The following is a 13,335-nucleotide window of genomic DNA, read 5'->3' on the forward strand; positions in this document are numbered from 1 at the left end:
CTAACTTCACGCGCCCCAGCTAAGTGTGTAACACTGCAATTTCCACACGTACACCTGTAAACAGAAATGTTTAGACTTGAGCCTGAAGGTTCGATCGAAAAATAAAAAATCACACAGGCTATGAGCTCTCACCAATTGTCTAAAGGAACTTGTCCTTCGAAACGTTTTTCTAAAACGGAGGGACAAATACCGTCTTCTTCTTCTTCTTCTTCTTCTTCTTCTTCTTCATCTTGGCCGCCGCCATTGTTATCGCCGTCTTCACTAGAAGCCAAGGCTTGCCTTGCTACGGCGCAAAATCGCCATTAAAGCATAGTAATCTTCTCCGTCACTGCCGGTACGCGTATTCCCTCCCTTCGGAAGAAGATTCACCCGTTGAGGGCTCGTTTTCAGACATTATGGCGGACCGTCTAAATACAAACAATGCGAAAGAAAAGACCCACGCTAGCAAGGTAAATACAACCAGTGATGTCAGCAATCGTTTTCATTCGTTCCCAGGGTCTGGACATGTTTTGAAGCCAAAATGCGGTTTTCAACACTAAAAAAGACAACTTTCCCCTTTATTTCCCCTTTTTCAACGCTAAAAAAGACAACTTTCCCTTTTTTTTCCCCTTTTTTTCAGCGTGTTTCAAACCACTAAATTATGAAAAAATCTCAGGTATGAAAATTTCGTTTCAGTGGCACTTTAAGTGTTACTTTTGATCATAGAATGTACTGTGGCAGGAATATCAAAGCAAGCAGTGATTAAATAAGATACATCGAGTAGCAGTTCTCCTTTCTTGATTAGACGTGTCATGTCATGTCAAAACCAGACAAGCTTTCACTTTAATTTGGAGTTGACGTACAACTCTCGTAAATTCTCCATAAAAGCATAACACCGGCGTGTGCGTCACACCTAATCAGGTTAGATCTCTATGGAGCCACGTTGAGTAACTGACACCAGGCTAATAAAGATTGGATTGCTTTGCTCAAATTTATCCCGACGCAGTTTCAAAATAAAAACATACAAAGCTGTATTTTGTTACTTTGAAACAGGAAAACCGCTGTTTTTCGCCTTTTATTCTATCAATAAATACGGAGGCTTCTAAATTAGTTTTCTTATACCATTCTTCCTTTTTTATGTCTTTTCTAAGAATCTCTATTTTTATCAGTTTATGTTCACTGGTCGAGGTTGAAAATATACAAATTCAAAGAGTCATGCGAAATCACGTGGTTAATGATATTGCCAATTTTTAATGACATAATTTATTTGACAGCTGTCAAGAAGTCTATTCTGCAGAAGATACAGAGGTTTTTTGCCTTATTGGATTCAGTTTATTGAGACGTTCAGAGCAAAATTGTTTCACTCTTCATTTTGAAGCGGTCAATTCCGAATTGTTTTCTGTCTAATACTATGTCCTCTGTAGCTGGATTACACCAACCGTTGTTTAAGTCCTCCTTGAGGTGTGTGCTTGATTAAAACTCTTGTAGAAGATCTGAAAAGTGCCTCGCCTACGGTAGGTAGACTGAGAGGAACTTTATTGTTCTAAACATTTTCCAAATGTCGTGGGTCGTTAAGTTTTGGCTGCGCAAACCTGCGAGGATTTCTTTAAATTTTCTACCTATTCACACTCAATAACATAGTTGGCGATAAAATAATTGTCATTTTCTGGTAGAGGGGCTCTCTATAATTTTTTATATCTATATATAATTATAAATTTTTCGTCTTCATATGAAAAGGTGGTAGCGACTTTAAAGAGGACATCTTAAGATCTACAAACCTTCCGATTTACGGATTAAAACCGCTGCGATAGGCAAATTTAATTAAACATATCAAACTGTTTCCCCACTGCGATGGTCATTTGTTTTTGTCGGTTCCACCCTGGCGCGGCCGCTAACCCAGATGCCCTCCTGAGCAAATTTTCAAAATGGCGGACAAGCCAAAGAGAGAGATAAGAGAACCAAAGCGATTCTGCAACGAATACTCAGCATACACCCCTGTTAAAAAGGTCATTTCACAGAGAAAAGATACAAAATTGTATGATGTTGAAGTCACGGAGGTTGACAAACCCAACAAGAGACTGAAAATTCACTACATTGGCTACAGTACACGCTTCGATGAGTGGAGACCCTTCGGGGTTCTCTCCTAGTGTACCGGTTCACAAGAGCCAATACAAAAGACCAAACAATACACAATAGCTAACCGATAACTCCTAAACAAAGAAAGAACAATGGTAATTCCCTTGTGAACCGGTACACCAGGACAGAACCCCCTTCGGGGACGGTGAAGCATCTGAATATTTTCCTTCGAAATTGCATAGATTAGTAGGTTGCAACAAAAATTTATTGGACGACGTTTAGGGTAAAAACAGCAATCTAACCTGAAAAAAATGTATTTATTCCGACTCTTTTGGAAAATAACTTTACAAATCTTACTTGTTTATCTCGTAAGAAAACAATGGTGAAGCGCTTTCCGAGCTACCCGATTCTTCTCCCACTGCTTTCACGCTTATAAAACAGGAAACGAGCAAAAGGAGGAAGGTGTGGCTGTTTTGACTAGCCATTTGACGAGGTTCAGTCTGCTCCTTGTTCGACAATTTACATATCAAAACAAAGGAAATTTGTTCCTCTCTTTGATTTTGGCGTACATTTTCAATTTGCGCTTACGTAAGAGAGAAATTGCCTAAGACTCCTTGCTCGGTCTTGTTTTGACCACGAACGCCTTCTTAATTTTGACGGACCCGCTCGGGAAAAGGTGAAAATGACGAGGGAAAAACTTTACTTTGTAGTACGAAAATACACAGAATGGAAAGCCATGATATTATAGTTCAATATTTCGGTAGTACATTGTTAACTTTTTATACAGAGAGTCGGCAAGATGATATAACATCCAAAAATCGCACTCGATTTGAGTGGGCCGATGAAGTGGGCGTGGTCACGAAATTCAGTTAGAGACTATTTGTACCCCGTGAGTTTGATATGAAGGCACTTAACTCTCCATTTTAATGTTTACATGTACCGCAGACTTAAAACTATCATCAATTTAGAATTTTAAGGACAAGTTGATCTATTTTTCCTTTAAACTATCGTTATTCTAACGTACGAGAACATTTTTAATAAGGTCCGGTTCCAATTTAAGCCGCAAGTCAGATTTCTTCAAAGTGATTAAAGACTTGCGGGAAACGCTACACTGTGCTTGAACTAAATTCATTATAAACGTATTTGGATTCCTCTCATGAAACTTGTAATGAAACAGACCTGACAATTTTCATTTCATTCAATTTTTACTCCATGTTTAACTTTGGGTTAGATTCCGGTCTAGCAATAGGGCTCAAAAACGCACCATTTTTGGTCATTTTCTTTGTGTGAGGGGACTGGGCTCTTTTGTTTGTAGCACAAAAGCTAAAAGTATCGACTCTAAGCCGAATATAATGGCTTAAATGAGTAATATATAGCATGCTATCTTTCCAGGATCACATTACTAAACAGCTTCAAAAGGTATATGCTAAAAGTGGCGCACTTAGAGAATCAGGCGTTTTGTCCCTGGCAATGTTATGTTAAGGCTCTATAAAACTTTCATTCTCCCTCATTTTGAATACTTTTGCCCCCTCTTTCTTGGATTGGGGAAAGTGAAAGCGAATCGGCTAGAAGATGCCAACTATTATATTCTTAGATCACAAGTCTACCGTTTATGATGAATTGCTGCGAATCTTGAAAATGGAAACGTTAGACCAGAGAAGGAAACAACAATCCCTTATTCTGTTATATAAATGTTTGCAAAACGACGGTCCCAAATATATCAGAGATTCTTTTAGTTTTAGGGAAACTATATACAATCTGAGAGGAATCGGCATTAATTTGTGCGCACCTAACTTTAATTCAAATTTTATGAAAAAATCTTTCACTTATATGTGTGCGCAGCTGTGGATTACCCACAAGTGTAAAACTGGCCAATAATATCAACCTTTTTAAGAAGCTTTTGAGAACATTGAAACTTTAGCTGCTTCTCCATTTTATACTTGTATTTAAGTGACTCTCAATTTAATTGTACAAACTTAATTTTTAATCTTAACTTTAAATTGTTTAAGCTATTGCTTCACTATTTTATACCTGTATTTGAGTGACTTTGAATCTTACTGTACAAACTTAAATTTTAATATTAATTGTTAGTTATTTTAATTTCTAATCAAATAGGTTTTGACAGTATGTATTAGGTTTTTTAGATTCTTAATCTTAGAGGCACGTACGTATTTTGAACGAGCTCTATGAGCTCCTTGACGCTACGTGGGTAAATAAAGTATTGATTGATTGAATGATTGAATATAATCTGCTATGGTGGATGCCAACCAATTTTCAACTGCGTAGGAAAATGAACGTCAACTGTCATTTTCTTTTTCCGTTTTTCCCTGAACTGTAAAAAAAGCGAAATTTTTCATTTTCGTATAGAATTTGGAAAACGGATTGCATGTCAAGTCAAGTCGTTTTTCGTTTTCCACTAATGGCACTGAAACTGACATATTCTGTGGGGAAGCTCATTACTTCACAAGGGAATTCTATGTGGTGGCCCATAAGTGCAAGTTAAGTTAAAATCAATTTACTTAAAGCAAAGCATCATGCAACATCACAGACTAACTCACGGCATAACAAATAAACTCACGGCAAAATAAAATAACTAGCGGCAAAATAAAATAACTCACGGCAAAATATGATGAACTCACGGCAAAATAAAATAATTCACGGTGAAATAAAATAACTCAAGGCAAAATAAAATAACTCAATGCAAAATAAAATAACTCGCGGCAAGATAAAATAACTCGCGGCAAATTACAATAACCCGCGGCAAGATAAAATAACTCAAGGCAACACAAAATTTAAAATTCATTTGAGGGTCAGCGGCTGATATTGTTCAAATACTGACGTTGTGTAATTTAACATGGCGGATTATGAATCACCTCGTATTCGCACCCTTGCCTAAAATAGTATTTCAACTAAAGCTTCTGTTTGTCGGGGCTTTTAAAATTCATTTGAGGGTCAGATACTGACTGCGCATCACAATGTGTATTTAAAAAAGGTAGGTTATGAAATCAAATTATCCTTTCCTGTGAGTCTGGCAAAGATAGTGTCTTCTTGAATGACAATTTTTTGCTGTATATGCGGTTTTTTCTTTTGCCGTGAGGTTTTTTCTTTTGCCATGAGTCTTTTTATTTTTGCCATGAGTCTTTTTCTTTTGCCATGAGTCTTTTTCTTTTTGCCATGAGTCTTTTTCTTTTGCCATGAGTCTCAGTTTTCTTTTGCCGTGAGTCTTTTTCTTTTGCCACAAGTCTTTTTCTTTTTCCGTAAGCTTTTTCCTTTAGCCATGAGTCTTACTTTTTGCCATGAGTCTTTTTTTTTTGCCATGAGTCTTTTTCTTTTGCCATGAGTCTTTTTCTTTTTGCCATGAGTCTTTTTCTTTTTGCCATGAGTCTTTTTCTTTTGCCATGAGTCTCAGTTTTCTTTTGCCGTGAGTCTTTTTCTTTTGCCACAAGTCTTTTTCTTTTTCCGTAAGCTTTTTCCTTTAGCCATGAGTCTTAATTTTAGCCAGGAGTCTTACTTTTTGCCATGAGTCTTTTTCTTTTGCCGTGAGTCTTTTTCTTTTTCCCGTGATAAAAATTTTCTATGGCTGTGAGGTTCTTTCCTTTTACTGTGAGTCTTTTTCTTTTGCCGCGAGGTTATTCCTTTTGCCGCGAGGTTGTTCCTTTTGCAGTGACAGTTGTGAGCCACCGTAAAGTCTGCACTTGTTTCGCGAACATCTGTCGTATCATGATTAGTTGTTATTTTAGGTAAACTTCTCTCGTGAAGTAATGAGTTTTTCCACAAAATGTCAGATTCAGTGCCACTGGCGGAAAATGAAAATGGACTTGACTTGACTTGCAATCCGTTTTCCAAATTCCATACGAAAACGAAAAACGATAAACGAAGATTGAAGTCCAATTTCATTTTTTTACAGCGCAGCGAAAAACGAAAAACGAGAAACGAAAATGAAATTTGATTTTCATATTCCAACGCAATTAAAAAACGGTTGGCACTAAGGTACACGCATTTTTTAAGCATGTTCGTTTTCCACGTGTTTGACATGTGCATCAGACAACAAAGATGTTCCTTCAAATTCTCAGTTAATTAGCATTGCTTTTTCTCACTGTCTCTAATAATATGACTGACTTACTAGAGTGATGTTTGCCTGTTTAACTGGGTAAACAAATATTCGACGAAAATGTTTTGTAACATTAATCTTATGTAACATTGTTTTCAGGGTTCCTATAGAAAGCAGGTTACTTTCAAGCTCCTGAAACGACTACCCTCACAAAAGATTTCTTTCATTATTCTAGACTAATGTTACTGTATTTACCGGTCAGCTTTCATTTTCAACTTTCTCAAATTCTTCAGGGCTATGAGTCACAATTTAAGCCCTTAACATTGATTTGATGTTCATTAAATATTTATGCTTCATCATTTCATCAGAAAACCATGCTGCTATGTTCTTTCGCCGTTTTCACTGTCATATGCTATGCACAAATAAGTCAAGCCCCTAAGCAGTGCCTTCCCTCCATATATTCAGAGTATGGTCATGCATCTTTCCGATCATGTTGTTTTGATAAGAAAAACATCCAGTATTGATGAATGTGTTATGCTCTGCTCGAGAGAGTCTTGTTGCAGGAGTATGAATTTCCGTTTCAAAGACAAGTCTTGCAATTTGAATGATGCAAACAAGCACAATCACCCTTAGGATTTTGGTCCGAAGGAAGGATCAGTTTATATGGGCAAGGTATGGCCTTGACAGATTCTATAAATAAAAGGAATGATGATATCTATCAACACAGCTTGAAGCACCATGATAATTCTTTCCACATCCAATGAAATTTATCAACTATCAGTGAAGTGAACAGGGTTTGTGGTGGGAATATAGTAAGATACACACTTACAAAACAAGTCGTGGTCTTTTTATGTTTTCATTATCCTGAAGACTTACAGTCGTTATGTTTCGCGATTTTGCCGTTGAAAAACTGTAAGAAGTAAAAGCAACATTTTTTTTCTTGTAAAAACAAAGCAATCATCGTGTGCAGCTGGGATACCCAACCAGAACATAGGATTCGTTTCTTGTCGGTGAGGCTTTCTTGGATGCTTCTCAAAAGCGGCTGTCATTATTATTATATTTATTATGGTGTGCGTTTCGCGAAATTATTCTATATACTATTTATATTATCTATAGGATGATGAATTAAAATCTTGCTCAGAAATTCTAAACAAGCTGCCTCAGGCGAAAAGCGGTTACTATTGGATAAATATTGGAAATCAAGACGGGCAAGTCTATTTTGATATACATGGAAAATCATGGTTTGTAAAACAGGACCATACAAAACACAAAATGTAAACGATAGTGAAAAAAATTTAAATACTGCCATCAGTGAAAAATAAAATTTTGAACAAGATAGAAAGCAGAAAGTTTAGTTTACATATTTTTTTTTACTTTTCCTAGCTGAAACTGTTGCTTCAGTTGTAGTTTCGAGAAATTTGATGAAGTTAAATTGTCACTTTTACTAGTAGACGGACAACTTCCCGTTCTTCATTACCTCTTCGAAATAATTCAGTCTTTAATATTCAATATTTAATTGGATAATGAACTACGAGTGAATTAGTCTATGCTTAGAATGTATAGGCGTTAGCTGGGAAAATGGGCCTGTTAGATTTTCTCGAGGCCTCTAGAAAACCGCTCAGGGAAATATGTACGTTTCTTTAATTCAGTGTCTTTTATTCTTTTTCTTTTTTCACTTTTTCTTGCTGCAATAAACCATATCAGTAGTGCAACATACCTAAGATTTCGTAAACACGGAGGTTTTACCGGAATTTTATCACCACTTAAGCTGCTTCTTTTTATACTTGACACAGTTTTCTTGGCTGAGTATGAGTTTCATATCATTTTCTTATTCGCCAGGTGGTGGATGGACCTTAGTTGTGAGTATCAGCACAAACGATAACGATCACCTTCAAAGCACACCCCACAACTGCCTCAACGCCTCGCTGTGTGTTCCATTTACTGATGAGGACCAAGGAAGAAAATTGAGCGACAACGACATACACGAACTAGCAAAGACAGAAGGTAAACCTAAAAACTATATACATTATTAACCAAAACCATGGCAATAATAAAGATAAGTCAGAGAAGATAGGAAATGTTTTATAAAAATATTAAAATGTTATTGCGAGTCCTTTAACACTACTCTGTAAACACTACAAGCAAGGTTTATTAGATACATACTATAGATGGACCTCTATATCAGCTCAAACGATAATGATCACCTTCAAAGCACACCCCACGACTGCTTCAACGCCTCGCTGTGTGTTCCATTTACTGATCAGGACCAGGGTAGAAAATTGAGCGACAACGACATACACGAACTAAGAAAGACAGAAGGTAACCTGAAAATTATATACATTATTAACAAAAACCAAGGCAATAATAATAAGTCAGGTACGTATGATGCACGATCCTCGCAGTAGATAGCGCTATTTAAGCAATAGCGAAAATCAGACCTGAAAAAAATCAGGCCTGTACGGGATTCGAACCACTGACCTCTGTGATACTAGTGCAGCGCTCTACCAATTGAGCTAACAAGCCAACTGGGAGCAGGCCGTTAAGCGCTATCTACTGCGAGGATCGTGCATCATACGTATCTAATACCGCAGTTCAAAATATATGAATTTCATATATTTCATTGTATCTAATAATAAGTCAGAGAAGATAGCAAATGTTTTTTTATGCTCATCTTATAACTACCCGCTTGAAAGTACTGGTCATGCTGCTTTGCCTGAGCTCTGTTTGCTGAGCCACGGGTCAATAAGCAAGCCAAGGTTGAACGTAAAGGGCTATGGGTAAAAACCCAAAGCCAGTTTAATAAGTAAAATGAGGTCAATCCAGTAACAACATTAAAAAATGAAATTGCTTTAATTTGGCCCAGGAAAGGCGAGGGCAAAACAGACGCCAAACACATGTACAACCGGCCCGGGCTGGGAGGGAAAAAATTGAAACTCTCTGTAAGCAAGTTTTGGGGCAACTAGACCCACAAGACTGTTCACGTGATCTGGGATGGCCAAGGCTGAGAGCGCATGCTCGGCTTGGGCCTGGTGACGGCTGCCATGTGAATGGTGAAGTGTCTATGCTTTCATAGCAACTTAAGAACTACAAAAAATGAGGAAGTTATAAGGAGCATAAAAATCCTATTCGCTAGCAAATATTTCATACAAAAGTATGAAAATTTTATTACGAGTCCTTTTACACTACTCTGTAGACATTACAAGCAAGCTTTTATTAGATACGTACTATCGATGGGCCTCTGTTTTGGCTCCAGCCTGTAATTCAAATGTATATTCTAAATTTTCCGGCCAAGATTTGATGTCTAAATATATAAATTGAAAGCTCAATATTAAGTTCTTATTTTACAAGCATTAAAAAACAAAACAAAAAATAAATCAAGATCCTGGCTCATCAATGTAAGGACTTACATGACTTGACAATATGTAGCGAGTTTTTTCTTTGCATGTCAGTCAAATGTTCAGGACGCTGAAATGTTTTTTTTTTTTTTTTCTTTTGTCTTACCAGGAATTTTGTGAGTCGATGTGCTGCAAAATGGAGGCAACCTCTCGCGTACAGTCTTCTATCAGGTAATTGTCTAATACCTATTCATTTATTCATTCATTCCGCAATCATCTTTTCCTACTTTAATTTACTTTTCCTCCTTTCCGTTTATAAATCTATCAATTTCTGTTTTTTTCGATAAATCCTATATTTATGCGAATCACTACGATATTTTTCATCGTAATGCTAACATGTGACGCAGGCGTCATTTTACGGAAAATTGCTCAATAGGATACTTATTGAAAGGCTATAAGATTCATTGACAAGATAAGCAATAACCAAGCAATTCATCACCAAAATGTTTCCGAGAAAGTTTTTAATCTTTTGAGGAAATGACCGAAAATTTGGAAGCATGACCTCCCCCCCCCTCCCTCCTTCCCCCGCTTGAGTTCCTACAACTTAAGCAACTCATTGACTGAATAAAAGGAGATGGTAAGTGATTGATTTAACAACATAAAAGCGAAGTACAAAAGTGTAATTTGAAAAATCATCATACACATACCATAACATGGTCTTTCTATTTTTACCTTTTAAGATACCCAGTGGACCAAACATATTCAACTCAACATGTCGTCGAAGGAGGCAAGTTAGTTATTTTTTGTGATATTGCTCGCTTAACTTGGCTGCTTTATCCAAACAGCAACCCCTAGGATTGGTGCATATGTAGCCATGTTAACAGTGGTCTCAGTTATTTATTAAGGCAAGAGACGGTGTTTGTCCTCAAAAGAATGAGCTTGAGGGTTGATAAAGCGGTACGACCAAATCTTGATTCATTAGGTATATTGATAAGAGATCTTGATATCAGGTGCAAGTTGCCTATATTAGGTAGCAACTACGTGGTATTTTAAATGCTATATTTGTCGTTAAGCCGGCCAATATTAAACTTTAATGGGCCACAAAGTTTGTGGGTAACAAACCTTCTCGGAATCTCAGGACCTCCTCAGGACAAAAGGACTCAATAGTCTAAATTTCTTCGCAAAAGTAAGAATCAGAAGGATTAGGTGATCACTTCCTCCTCTTATGTGCAATATTAACGTGTTGCTCTATCCTCTGAGTCTGAACAACTGGTTTTCCTTCATTTTAGTTGTCCACGTATCATCATATCCCATTCTTATCCCTATCATTGGGAGACTAACAACTGCACAAGTGTTAACAAGGAATACCGCATTGCAACCGAATGTCCCAGAGGTGGGTAAACATTTTGATAAAAAAGAAAAAAGCCTTTGGATTCGCAGAGCTTTTGCAGATATCTAACCTGTAGAGTAGTTGAATAAAACCTTGTTTTTCATTATGGAGAAAGAAACGATAAACCCGGCAGAGCGGAGAAATAATTTGGGGTATACCTGTTTATAAACCATGCAGGTATACGTAGGGAAGAGAGGGAACTTCTTCTTTTGACTGAATCAAAACAAACTAGCCGCCAAGAAATCACAAAAGAGAACTCGGTCGTCGAAGTTGCAACTGCTCTTGATTTTTATTCTTTTTGGTAGAAAGGATGCGTAAGTTTTCACATTATATTTAAGGCGAAGTAAACCATTCCCTTCAAAGTTGCTCCAAAGAGGTTTCTCGGTCTCTAAGATTGAATCATGTTTTATCAAAATGCAACGACGAGCCAGCTTATTTCTCGGTAGATAACCAACCATTCCCTTATTTTAAAATCATATCTCACTTACCTTTAGTTTTTGACGGACACGATGACCAAGAATGCAACAACACCCAATGGTACTCGTCCCAGTACAGTGAGTAGTTATCTCCAGAACTATTTAAACAGTTCCGTCAAGTGATGAGAAGTAAATGATGATGTGCATCTTTACGGCTGATCTATTGGCTCCTTGCCTTCTTTTTTATCTTTAACTCTTAAACTCCCAGAAGTGATCAACATTTAACTTCTCCTCAAACAGGTATGGAGAATACAGTAAAAACCCGCATTTAGGAACCTTGGTTTTTCCAAGTTAGCTTCCGCAGGTTGTTGTATAAATGGTGTCTACTGTGAAGTTAGACTACCCAGGTTCTAAATCAGATCCTCATTTTTGTTTGAAAAAAAAGAAACTTCTGTTCGTGGGTTTATGTGTAACACAGACTGTATACCAGCCTCAGAGTGTCTTGCTCTACGCAGTTTACCTATACACACAGCTGGATATGTTGCACAACTATGGGTGTATTGACAGTACAGTACAGAGATCTTATAACAATGTCGGTATTCTGGCTATTTTTTGTTGCCCTTTTTTTTATCCCATGTGATGTATTGTAATATCTTTGAAAATACTCTTTATTCGAAAAATAAAAAGCTGCACTGAAATTTTAGCCTACACACTTGGTACTTGGCAGTACCAAGTGTGTAGCAAGAGCTTTCTTATTTTCTTTTTAAGTATTCAATGTTCAACTGGTATAATCTGAGGCAACAGAACTCAGACTTGAGACAGCTAAGGTGCGTAGCAAAGGTCTTACTTATTCGTTGCTCTGTTTTTCGTCCCAGACCAAGGAAAACGGGCTCTATATGGCCACCCATGTCCTGAGGTACCAATCCATGACAGTTTTGGAATATACAGAAACCATACAGGAAGGCTGTACGTGAAGTGAAAACTGAAACAGTTAATGGAGCGGAGTATCTTAAAGGAACATTTAAACTCACTGTGATTTACACAATATTAAATCGTTAAAGCAATAAAGAAAAATACTTCAGAACAACATAACTCTTTGATGGAGCTATCGACATTTATCAACAAAGACTGAAGTTGAAAATTGCAAAATACTGGTTTATGCCCGTAAAAATGTTGTCCAACTTGGGTCTATAGATCAACTGAAAAGAGATACTGATACCAGAGCTCGTCGCAATGGGCGCAACGAAGCTCCATTCTTATCAAAAATGGTAACCTATCAAGCCGAAAAAATTAGTTATTCCGTCGGCTATTTGACCTTCCCTCCGTACAAGGTGCTTCTTTTAGCATGCGTGAACAGTTGAATTGGGGGCGCAAATCTTTGCATTAAATATGCAAAATTGGATCCCCCGATGGAAAAGGATAAGGTAATGCACATGTGCGTTATGCGTGTGACTAAGAAATCGTGTACGCTTGCGCGGGTAAACATATGAGCGACCAGATGAACTAGCTAGTAACGAGAGAGTTACTAAAAACATTGTCTTATCGGATATCAATAACAAAGTAGAAACACTGAGAGAGTTTTTCAGACAACTAGGGATTCGGGTATTCCTATTTCTTTCTGTTTCCCACCCGGGTTTGGTTGACATTAGTCCCATTTCTACAACTTACACCATGATTGCTTGCGTATAATCAGAAAATTATATGCAAAATTGCGAAGGGTTAACTAAAATATGGAGCAATCTAAGAAATGATGTCTTCCGTTTGGCATAAGAAAGAAAAGCAACATTCTACTTCTTGGATCAAGGTTGTGATTACTATCATTATTATTATGTATTTAATTTAGAAATATGAAACACAACAGACATCATCTAAAGAGGTATTGAGCACTGAAAAAGGCGGGGTACCAAACCCCTTTACATACTTTTTGATTATTTCTTGACGCCCACTTGAGAAAACCTTGCGCTGACGCATTCGCTTGAGAGTCTCAACGGCTGAACCTAGGCATCCCAAATTTCGAACTTAGGCCTCTCACGGAGCACCAGAGTATAAAAGGTAATAATTCATCATCTGGTTAACAGCCAAAACCTT

At 37.3% G+C, this 13,335-nt stretch overlaps 1 pseudogene across 1 annotated transcript; it reads left to right on the forward strand.

Moving 5' to 3' along the window:
• The first annotated feature begins 6,480 nt into the window (after positions 1-6,480).
• Positions 6,481-12,326, forward strand: LOC148735821 (uncharacterized; annotated as a pseudogene). The gene is made up of 8 exons (XR_015999129.1): positions 6,481-6,778; positions 7,223-7,347; positions 7,946-8,110; positions 9,611-9,672; positions 10,182-10,228; positions 10,731-10,834; positions 11,326-11,385; positions 12,123-12,326. The product of XR_015999129.1 is annotated as an uncharacterized LOC148735821 (transcript).
• Positions 12,327-13,335: the final 1,009 nt, after the last annotated feature.

This window comes from Stylophora pistillata, chromosome 3 (assembly GCF_964205215.1).
Source record: "Stylophora pistillata chromosome 3, jaStyPist1.2, whole genome shotgun sequence".
Lineage (NCBI taxonomy): Eukaryota > Metazoa > Cnidaria > Anthozoa > Scleractinia > Pocilloporidae > Stylophora > Stylophora pistillata.